Source organism: Mustela erminea, chromosome 15, assembly GCF_009829155.1.
Source record: "Mustela erminea isolate mMusErm1 chromosome 15, mMusErm1.Pri, whole genome shotgun sequence".
Taxonomy (NCBI): domain Eukaryota; kingdom Metazoa; phylum Chordata; class Mammalia; order Carnivora; family Mustelidae; genus Mustela; species Mustela erminea.
In genome coordinates, this window is record NC_045628.1 from 8,128,707 (window position 1) to 8,140,844 (window position 12,138).

Consider the following 12,138-nt stretch of genomic DNA (forward strand, 5'->3'; position numbering starts at 1 on the left):
TAACTGTATCATCAATTTCATTCTCCATTTTGTGATAGTGAAGGCATCTCTGAGGATACTGTACCATAGACATTCTGGAACAAACTGCAGTATAAGAGTTAATATTAACTCACTGTATAGTTAAATTTATGCAGATTACAATGATAGCTAAAATACCAGTTTATATAGCTACAGAGAGAAAAAATTACATTTTTAATTAAATGGATATATTAACAAATAAAGATTTATTATCATTGATATATACTTTCTACTCTTATTTATTTACATCGAGGTAGAAATAGGAAGGACAGAATTTAGGAGGAGAAAATTAAAAAGCCTAATTGCTGCATGTGTGATAGAGCATTCCATATTTCCTGTGCTGGCTATGCCAAAGGACTTCCAGAAATGGCTTCAAATTCTATGATGTCATGTAAAAATTTTAAAATCTGCTGTTAAATTGTTTGATAATCCTCATTTTTCTCTACTATGCCAAGAGCTGGAGAGAATGTGCTCATTTTTGCACTAAAATTGAGCTTTATTTTAGTCTCATGACTCTTTCTTCCTAACCTAACTCCATTTAAAAAAAAAAAAAAAAAACATGCATTAGTGTTTATTTGTCTCTGCAAACACTATGAATGATAGAAGCAACAGAGGAGCCAGGAAGCACTCAGTGAATTGCTGCTGCCTCCCATTACATCTGGTCCGCTGTGATCTCTAATTGCCTGTCACAGCCACTGAGCTGTGGAGCTGGCAGGGCTGCCACCTCCTGTTTGGTCAAGTTGTCATTTCCTATTAATCTGAATCCTGTTGTTTTTCCCATTGCCTCTGCTTTCTCACTCTGTACAGAACGAACATCTATTATCTAACTGTGATACGAGTGTATCAAAATTTTAATTTTGGAGAAAGCACGGAATCAAGAGACCTTCTTACAAAAAGCCAAGAATCCCTCACGAGGGCTGCGTGGTTTGGTCTCCCCTGTGCTGATTTTAAGGGCTCACGGTTTTCCCCCTTCCACTACACCTCAGCTATTTTTCATAGCACCGGAGATCATCTGGTGAAATTTTGCAAACAGCCAGCAAGAACAAAATAAGAATGTAAAAATGCAGGGCAAGTTCTAAGGCCAGTTTAATAATAAAGTTTTTGTTACTTTCACATTTTCTACAAAATATTATGGAAAACACGACTGTGTATCAGAAAGAGTCAGGGACGTTGTTTTAAGACTGTGGAAGCATAACCCAGCCAGAGATCCATGCCAGAAGTAGTACTTGACCACCCCAGGATCACAGCAAATTTGTCAAAACCAAGTAGCCCCCCAAAAGCAAAGAATCCACTAGCAAACAATCATAAGACTCTCCCTGGTGGAAAACCCCAGGAGGCAGGGCTTCTGTATAATCAGGCAGGAACAGGCTACTGACATTTATTTTACTGCTCACTGGTTGCCTTCAACCTAGAGCACCACAGATTTTTATTTTTTTCTAACTGAGCAGGAAGTGCCTCAGCTTGTCCGTTCAGAAAGCCTCGATTCAATAAACACCACAGTCTGAAATGGAAGTAGCCACGAGAATCACACCAATGTTTCAGGGTCCTCATCCTGAGGCAGGGTTCAACTGCACAGTCGGCACAGCCTGTGCCAGGTAAGATGTCCTTCTGGATTACAAACAGAGAGTCCTGGTCCCAGAAAAGTAACCCCTTTGCCTTGACTTGCTCAGTTAAAAAGCCATCAATAACTTTCCAAATACCCCCATGTATAAGTAACATATTGGGTGGCCAAGCCCGAAAACATTGTTGGAGTTAATACGTGTGATTTTTCTTTTCAATGTTAAAGATGGTGTTTGAGAACAAAACCTGCCACTCTAATTTCAGCAGGTTCCCATGTGGGTAAACTGGGACCAACAGTGTTACCATTTAGTAACCCTTGGTTATCACGTGGTACCATGAGGTAGCTTGTGGCAACATGGTACCATTACTATTTTTTCCCAAGGCCCTGAAATTGTTCAGAGAAAGACATTTGTGAACTCCAGAGCTATATTACACACAGGGGTTGAAGATGTACTCTTGATTGTGATTTCTGTCTTAAACCATACCCAACCCTTTTGTTCCATATATTTCACCAGTTTAGGAAAAATGATAAACTCTAAAGGAGAAAGTAAAGCTCCCCAAATTAATTCCTATGGCCCTTATACAATTAAATTCCAAAGAAAGTTTAAAGTCCCAACTTTAAAGTCCAAAGAAAGCAAATGCCAAATATCATGGTTTTTTTTTTTTTTTTTAAGATTTTATTTATTTATTTGACAGACAGAGAAGACAAGCAGGCAGAGAGGCAGGTAGAGAGCAGAAGGGAAGTAGGCTCCCCACTGAGCAGAGAGCCCGACGTGGGGCTTGATCCCAGGACCCTGGGATCACGACCCAAGCTGAAGGCAGAGGCTTTAACCCACTGAGCCACCCAAGTGCACCCCAAATATCATCTGTCCTAAATTTCTTGGGACACTCAATCTCCATCCAAAGAAGCCACCTGGGTGACTTAGTCAGTTAAGCGTTTGCCTTTGGTTCAGGTCATGATCCCAGGGTCCTGGTATGGAGAGCTGAATCAGGCTCCCTGCTCAGCAGGTACCCTTTTCTCTTTTTCCCTCTCTCTGCTGATCTCCCTGCTTCTGTTCTCACTTTCTGTCAAATAAATAAATAAAATCTTGAAAAAAAAAAAGTGTAACTAAGCAACCTCCTCTCAGGCCTCCTGGAGATAACATCTCAGTCCCTGTGATCTGCAGGTCACTGCCATCACCTCCTAGCCCCAAATTACCTGTCTCCCCTACACTGGTGTTCATGTAACTGAAGAATCACCCATCTCAGATCCAAGGACTGAAGCTACACTCAAGTTTTCTTAAATCTGTAACAGTAAGAGCCTATCAAAGACTGATAAACCTGGCTGAACTCTTTGAAAATCTGTCTGCACACATCACTTCCTGTGACCCTGGGATCTCTTTTTTCCCTTCCTATTGGTCCCTGCTCCTTTAAGAAAGGATCTGATGAAGAAAGAAAGAAAGAGAGAGAGAGAGAGAGAGAGAAAGGAAAGAGAAAGGAAAGAAGGAAGGAAGGGAGAGAGGAAGGAAGAAAGAATCCTCTGTGTTCATGCTTTTTCATTTGTTTTTTCCCCATCTGAGCCTCTAGGAGGGCTGACACCATTTGCTGTATCTGAGTACCAATTTGTACCTTTGCTTTCTGGCCCCAACCTTTCTTTGGCTAACAGACTCCCATAGTAAAATATATGAAATGAGAAAGTTCTGGGACTACGAAAAGTGTTCATGGTTCACACCAACCTTCTCTGCCTTGCCTTTGCAGAAAAATTGAACTCTGAAGTTATTCCTCCATTGGACCACCTGCTGACCAGGCATGAACCTCAGCCTTCTATTTTCCTTAAAGCTTTCCTTTTATATGAAATAAAAGGATGAGGAATTTATTTTTCCAAATAAGTCAATATACTTTCTCACAACACTTACTACTGATAAATTTGAATCTTACAAAATGTTGCAAGAATAGTACAATGAACACCTACATATTTTTCTCCTAGATTCAGCAGCTGTTAGTATTTTGTCACATTATTTTTCTTTCTATATGTATGTTCCTGTTGTTGTTTTCTGCTGACACACTGAAAATTATTCACAGCGATAATGACACTTCCCACCTAAATACTTCAGTCTTTCTCCTTTAAGAAAAAGGAACTTCTGAACATCTATAATAGAATGGCACATTTAGGACATCTAATATTAACTTTATACAATTACATACATCACATTCAGGGCTCCCCAAATGTCCCAAAGTTGTCTTTTAGAGCTGCTATATTTTTGTTTGTTTTGTCAGTCAAGGATGCTGTCTTGCATTTAATTGTCATATCTCTTTACTCTTTTAATCTGGCGGTTTTCTCAGGCTTTTATAAAATTGATTTTATTTGTTTATTTTTGTCTATTGGTTTCCTCATGGTTAACTACAAATTAAATACTTCTGGCTGAATTACTACATAAATAATGGGTTCATTTTAAATATACATTATGTTCCTTGTCTCCTAATTCCATACTTCTCTCAGGCATGTTCTCTAGGGGAGCAGGTGACATTCCCATCTCCATCCATGGGAATAAGGTAATCTCAAAACTCATCTGATAATGCTGAGAGTATTATCTTTAATATCTCTAATCTTCCTGACATTTCCCTCTGAGATTGACTCATATTTTTACCAATTTCTTAGTACAACTGCCCAAATATTCAAAAAAGTCACTCCAATTGCTAATGTGCAGCTTCTAAAGGTGCTGTCAGTTGATACTAGGCTGCTCCTTGGGGACTCATTCCTGACTCCTTTCTGAGCTATCCTAAATTATTTGGGGCCCTGACCAGACTTGCTGATACAGTAATCAACTGAAACATGTCCTCATGGTTTAAAAATGCTGTTTGAGGGTTTTTCAGACAGCAGGGTATGTTTTGAAGTCTATTCCTGTTCTTTTGAATAGATGTAGATTTATTTCTGAAATCTCAGTCTTTTGATATATGTCCATCTGCTCCTTCATGTCACATTAAAAATCTCTTACTTATCCCTGCGCTTTATTTTTTTTTCTTAAATTGCAACTGTCTCCAGAGCAAAAATATGAGACGTTAGGAATAAATGTACCCTTAATAAATGTCATTGATGACTTCCCTCCTACTACACATAGACTGGGCGGTAAATGTGTCTTAGATCTCCTAGAAGTAGAGCCTGAGACAGACTTGGGAGCACAAGATTTATTGGGAACGAGGAATAGGCCCAATCCGTTGGGAAACTGGAAGGGTCAAACACTGTGTGGCATTACTCCATCTGGAAGAAAAATGATGGGTCTTTTGAACCCCATATCAGATTCTCCATCCTTGTCTGCAAATCACCCTATGGATGGGGGTAAATGGGGTTTCACAGACAGCAGAGCTGGCCATAATCTCCTAAGAAGTTGGCCCCCATGATCTGAGGGGAATTCTCTGGAGACAGGGCAGGTATGAGCTGACAGTACTTAACTCAATAGTTGAAGACTAGGTGCCCTGGCTTCGTTTGCAGGTCTGAGCAGGACATCAGGATACTCACTGCATAGTGGTTGGGCTTAATCTCCAAATAAGCCCTATAGAAGGGATTGTATTATAGTGTGTAGAAACTGTCCCCAATTATACATCAGCTGTGTCTATTTTCCCATTCTGGGCCAAATAAAGATATACTATTTTGCTTAAATATACATGCAAAGTCTCATTTAACCCTCCTAAATAACACTTTGGTCCTTTGATGTAGTTAATATCTCTTATTGTTTTCCTGGTTTTTTATTTAATTTTGTTTTGTTTTGTTTTTTTGTCTTCTAGCTTTCATTCTTTTTGTCTAGATCCAGCCTTGGGAGTAGGCTACATTAAGCAGTTTGCTGCACTCTATAAAAGGAGGATGGCTCTTAGAGCCTCCTCTGCTCAGATCCTTCTTGTCACCACTCCAGTGAAACCAAAGCATTGTCTTTAACCTAACAGAGACACAGACTCTCTTCTTGGGGGAGTTCATTAATTCCCAACATAATGCCTTGGTGTTCTTTAAAGATTTATTTATTTATTTATTTGACAGAGCCAGAGATCACAAGTAGGCAGAGAGGCAGGCAAAGAGAGAGTGGTAAGAAGATTCCCCACTGAGCAGAGAGCCAGACATGAGGCTCGATCGCAGGACCCTGAGACCATGACCCGAGCCGAAGGCAGAAGCTTAACCCACTGAGCCACCTAGGTGCCCGTGCCCTGGTGTTCTTGCAAGTACTTTCCAAAAAGATTCAGGTGTATTTCAGTTGTTTAAGTGGTGTTTGCTACAAGTCCTGCTCATCAGTCTTTTGCCTTTCTGGAGGGATTCCTTACATCCACATAATAAATGTTCATTTTCCTTAAGTTAACTGGATTCAGTTTCTATTGCATATCACAATAGAAATTTTCTATTACATATAAGCATTTAAAAGTTTAAAAAATCTGTGTGGTGCCTGGACGGCTCAGTCATGATCACAGGGTCATGATATCAAGCCCCGGGTTGGGCTCCACACTCAGCATGGAGACTGCTGGGGATTCTCTCCCTCACCATTCCCACGTGTGTTCTCTCTCTCTAAAATAAATCAATAAATAAATCTTAAAAAAATTTAACATAATCTAATGTTCCCCAGGTGGCATTGCTAGTTAGCCTCAGGTGTGTATCACATTCAAGGCCAACAATGTTGTTGTTGTTGTTGTTTTTAATTTTTATTAATATATTTTTTGTGGATTACAATGTACAAATTATATGATTATCCAAATTATTCCAGGATAAATATGTTGCTAGGGGGTAAAAGGTAAACGTGGCTGCATATGGGTAAGAACTTTAATGAACATCATAAACATTCAATTTTAAAATATGTGCCTTTGACAAAATCCCAAATGCCAGTGAAAAATGCCAATGATGAGGTCTCCTTTCAAATAAGATTATTCTGAGTGGATCTTGCTCTGTTTGAGTTGCCAAGAATCCTACACCCTTTGAAGGATATCCCTTTAAAAAACAAATGTGGTGAAGACATTTCATGGTATGGTGAGCTATATATATTTCTCGGTTCGCAAAGATGTTTAGGAAAAGCAAGTAAGGTAGGATTCCTCATGTCTTCTGATCCCAGCTTGGGACTTAGAAAGACTAACACATTTTCTTCTTGATCTGCCCAAGGTACAGACCCATCTTTCAGGGGTGCATACTTCTTATAGCCACAGTTGTGATTTAGGGACTCTTTATTTATCATCTCTGGACAAAGTTATGTCTTCACAGGCAAGGTGAGAGCCACATAATCAGTGAAATTAATGGGATTTTTCCAGTCCAAATAACTGGACTGAAAAGCCTCTTGTAGATAGAGTCTTTTAAATGTTTCTGTTCCATAAGCTGCTTCCTTTATATACTACATAGAGTATAGAATATATTATGCCTATCTTCACTTGTAGATCAATTTGAAGGTCATTATTTGCATAACAATCTGTCAGTGCTCATCTCTCATCCTTCTGCTTCCACATAACTCTGTTTCCTCAGAGATTACTAATTAATTCAATGTACTTTATGTCACTGTTTTTACTTGGGGCTTATGCATTGCAGTAATTTCTTATTTCACCAAAATTCACATTCCATCTCTCCGGCAGGGGTGTACAGAATTCAGAAACTGGGAGACATTCTGTTCTAGATTTGACATGTGCCATATTTTAGCTAAATCTTATTTTAAACTGGCATGATAAAAAAATATATATATCTTAGAGTTTTAAGTGGAAGTATCTGGCCAAAACATTCCATGACTTCCTTCACTGAAAAGGAGACACATTTGAAAGACATTTTGCTCAGAGTTTGGAATCATCATTCCCCTTCCAAGAGTTTAGCTATAAAAAACCCAAATATGCACACAAGCACACACACACATACACTTTCAACAATAATAACAAAAGGCAAAACAAATATCCCTTTTCACTCAAGGGTTTGGAGTAGAAAGACCCCCTTCCTTCTATAAGCCAGACTCCTGCCTTTTACGTAAAGCATACGTATGCTTTCTGATTCTTGGGTTGGCAAGCAATGGAAAAGCATAAAACAGAAGAGCCAGAAGAAGCAAAGCCTTGAAGGTTGTCAAAAGCAAGGGATATTCATGGAACTCAAGAGATATTATGGGTCTGGAGTTTGTTGGGGAAGTTTAGAAAGGTAGATACAGAACATATTATAAAATACTCCATATGTCATACAGTGGAATTTAGATTTATTGTGCAGTAAGCCACTGAAATTTATCTTTAGCATCAGAATAACAACATAGCTATATTTAACTTTCAGACAGATAGCTCTCATACCCCAGTGAGGATGAAATAGAGATGAGGAGATAAGGCAGAAGTCATTTGAAGTAACATGTGAGAAAGATGATGAGAGTCTTTACTAAGAAACAAGTTATAGGACTGGAGGAAGGGCTATAATTAGGAGCATTTTAAAGATAGGAACAAACAGACTTGTGGCCAGTTTGGTATATAAAAGAAAGGAGAACAATGTGCTGAAACTGTCTTATTCTTCCTAAAAAGATATTAGGGTTAAAAAAAATATATTAGGGTAAAATCCTTCTTTGTCCTTTATTGGATCTTCTCACAAAACTTCTAGTGCTTTGAAAATTATTTGCTGTCTAAGGACTAAGAGAGTCTCCCCCTTAAGGCATCGGCTACTGATCTGGAAGCTCTACCCCCTTGCATTTTATAGAAAAGAACAGAGAACAATGTAATTAAAAACTCAAGCATATAGTTCTTTTCGTCCTGGGGCTTTAGGTAATAATGATTGAGATGGCACATTATAGCCAAAGGGACAGATAATAATGAGGAATGTTTCAAAGTAAATAAAAAATATATATAATTTTCTTGAATTTAATCCTCAGTTTTCCTATAATTTCCACTCCTGAGTCTATATAATATCTATCTCCAAACAGTCTCTTAAAACTCAAGACCAAGTTTGTATTTAAGTAGTTCAGAGCAGTAGCTTAATGGCTTATCAAATTAGACCTTATCACTGGTCCCTAAATGAACATGTGTGTTGGTCTAGTCCCTGGGTATTTACTGTGTTATTTTTCTCAAGTATAATTTATCTATTGCATCCCTAGTGACTGGATCCTGAATTGATGAGGCCAGTCAATCCCTTTGGGCCAATCTGCACATACCCAAGCTTATTCAGCGTTGGAAAGTGTCTTATCTTTTTATTCTCTTTGGGATGAGAGTTGTTCTCTTGTATTAAATTTCCAGATTGCCTGTGTTGCTAGGATTTGCTTCCAGCCCATGTTGAAATCAGCAATTTTTATTAACTGTAGACTCTTAATTACAGATCTAAGGTATGTGAATAGTGAAAATAAATAATGGGAAGCTTCAGTAAATTAAAACGAGGAGGTTTCAACATGGGAGAACTCACATGCCTACCACTCATAGTCAATTGAAACCCAACAGAAAGCCGTGGGCTTGACCTTACACAGATTTGACCTTGCTGGGGATACTACTCTATTACTTCAGCCTGAAGAAGAGACCTTTTCTTCATTCCTCATTCCTCCACCCCCACCCGCAACACCCCAACCAATGAGAAGTCACCACATTTTGAACTCCTAGTTTCCTCCAAAGGACGTTTAGTTCATAACAGCTTTCTCAATTTACCTCTTTTCTGAAAAACAAAAACAAAAACAAAACAAAAAAACAGACCTCTCTTTTGCTCCTGAACTGGCCTAGGGTTCTGCTGAAGCTTTTTTGTCCTGGATTGTAATTTTCTTTTATTTCCCTAAAAACCCACCTTTGCTAGTAAAGTAACATTTACTTTTAAGGTTAACAGAATCTATCTTTAGCCATTACTGGACTCCTTGGTTATACCTCAGCCTTTCTCAGAATAGCCTTCTTTAGTTCACCAGCAAACTCTGCGAGACCCTTATCTTTTACCATAATCTCTGCTAATTGTTTAACTTTCAGTAGCAACGTTTCCACATATAATTCCCATGAGCCTTTTTGTTTAAGCCTGTATAGCCTCCCTATCTTTGTTTTCCTTGATCTGGCCCACCATATCAGCAGATGTTTGGTGGATTAAGCATTATCAGAGTACATGTTTGTTTGTTTGTTTTCCTTTCCATTTCATTTAGATCAGCATTCCAACTCATTTAGCATTCCTGTAAGTTTACATAGTTTTGTTTACAAAAAATTACATCAGCATGGAAATGTGAAAAGGGAATTTTTTTTAGGGTCAAAACTGCAATATCTCTGCTGTGCAGAAATGAACATATTTTCCTTAGGTCTCAATTTCTCTATTCTACAGTATTGTCTGATTTTACTGGAAAGGAAGCCAAAGAAGAATCTATTTTGCACTTTGTTATATTCTGTTATCTCTGTCTGTTACCAAGATAGGTAACCACATTAAAAACTCTGCTAAAGGTAGAATAAAAGAGTTAACAGTTTTTAAAAGGCATATATCTACAAGGGCAAAGAGAATAGGAGATAAAGCAATAACTACACAATTTGGAAGCTGCAAACTGACTAAGTGTGGTACAGAAAGCTAAACATAAGCCCTGCAAACGTGTTGGCCAGAAATTCCTGAGGCAAGTCCACAGTAAGCCTATTCACATCATGGAATCCCAGAATGGCTCAAGAACTGGAGGTATCATGTTGCTCCAAAGTCAAGTTTCTCAAAGGGCTGAAAAGAGTTGATGAAAATGCAGAAAGAAAAGTTTCTATCCCAAGCTACTGACCCAGGCAATTATCCCTCCTACTTTAAGGAAGAGAACTTTAAAATCAAAGAAGCCAACTAAGAAGCAGACCAGCAAGAAAGAGGGATTTTTGACTAGAGTATTAAGCACAGCTGATGGTGTACACATGGCACTGACATATGTGAAATTAAGTGGACTCCTACAGGCTGAATTCTGAGATTGCCAATTTCAAGCATTCGGCACCTGTGTGATGCTGAACATTTTTTATCAGTATCTGTCCTCCTTCTCTGCCTTTTTGTGATGGAAGCTCTCGCAGCTCCTAGTTTTAGCTGAGAACACAGGCCAATGTTACTCTTCAAAGTTTACCATGCAGCTCAGGAAGGCCATATGATTACGTTCTCACCAAAGGGATGCAAATGGAAATGATGTGTACAACTTGCTTATGATGTTTTTAAGAGATAACTGCTTAGTCTACTCTTTCCTCTGGTCAGCAATTGAGATGGTCTTGGGGAGTAGGGGTTGTCTCTGCCCTACTTGCTTACAAGAAAGAAAAACAATATCTACTGTATTGTTGCAAATATTGTATTCATTGGCGTCTTTACTATAGAAACAATAGCCCTAACCAATAGTCTACGAAATTGCTTAATTGTCAGCAGCAGATTGAAATTCCACTTTGGAACAACTACCATGTCTAAGAAATATAGCATTCAAATACCAACAGCTGGAGACCTCCAAAAACTGGCTTTATCTAATCACTGAATTGAAGAAGATATTAAACATTTCCTCCAGGATAACAACCAGATATTTGGTCCTATACCTTAAATACAAACAAAAAGATAACTACTACTACTAGACATCTGAGGAAAACCTCTAACCAGAAAGACAGATACATGTAAACACAAATTAAGAAACAAACAATATTAATAAAAGGAAACATAGAAAATGAAGGGAGCCCCCCCAAAAACTTCAAATATCTATAATAATTATCTTCAAAAAATAAGAAAGTGTATGGCATCCACAAAATAAGAAAGGGTACACTAAATGGTTATGGTTGGGAAAAAAAAATGGGGACTTGAAAGTTAAACATAAAACTACATTTAAAATAAATGAATAATTTATCTAAATGATTAAAGTGAGATAATTTCCATAAACTAGGATGTAATAAGACAAAAAAGTTAAGAAAGGACAAGAGCATCCCAGGAAGCCCAACAAACAAAATAATAAGTATTCTTAAAAAAAAAAAAAAAGTGAGAAAATAAAGAGGAATAGAAAATAAAAAGATAGAAATAGGAAGAATATAACCAAATATATGTGTGTGTGTTTGAATATAATCAAATATATATATACACACACACACACACACACACACACACACAAAATACCAAATATAAATATATATATTTGAGTTGTCCCACTGAAGACTTGGCTTTCGAGATAAAAATGTTTAACAAAATGAATAAAAAGTGACCATAATAAGGCTTTATCCACATGAAATTTCAGAATCTTGAGGACACATAATATTTTTTTAAGATTTTATTTTTTTAATATTTATTTGAGAGGGAGATGCAGAGAGAGAGGGAGAGAGAGAGCATAAGCAGTGGGGAGGGGTAGGGAGAGACCAGCAGACTCCCCACTGAGCAAGAAACCTTACATAGAACTTGATCCCAAAACTCTGGGATCATGACCCAAGTCAAAGGCAGAAACTTAACCAACTTGTGCCCCTATTTTTAAATCACCAATAAAATAAATAAATTACATGCAAATTATTAAATTTCAGAATATCTTTGGATTTATTAATAACTATGGAAAATATGTAGATAAATGTTTTTAAATTATGAGTAAAAAAGATTTTCTATAAAAGAGAAGTTACAGCTGATACCACAGAAATAAAAAGGGACTACCAGGAACAACTGTATACCAACAAACTGGATAACACAGAAGA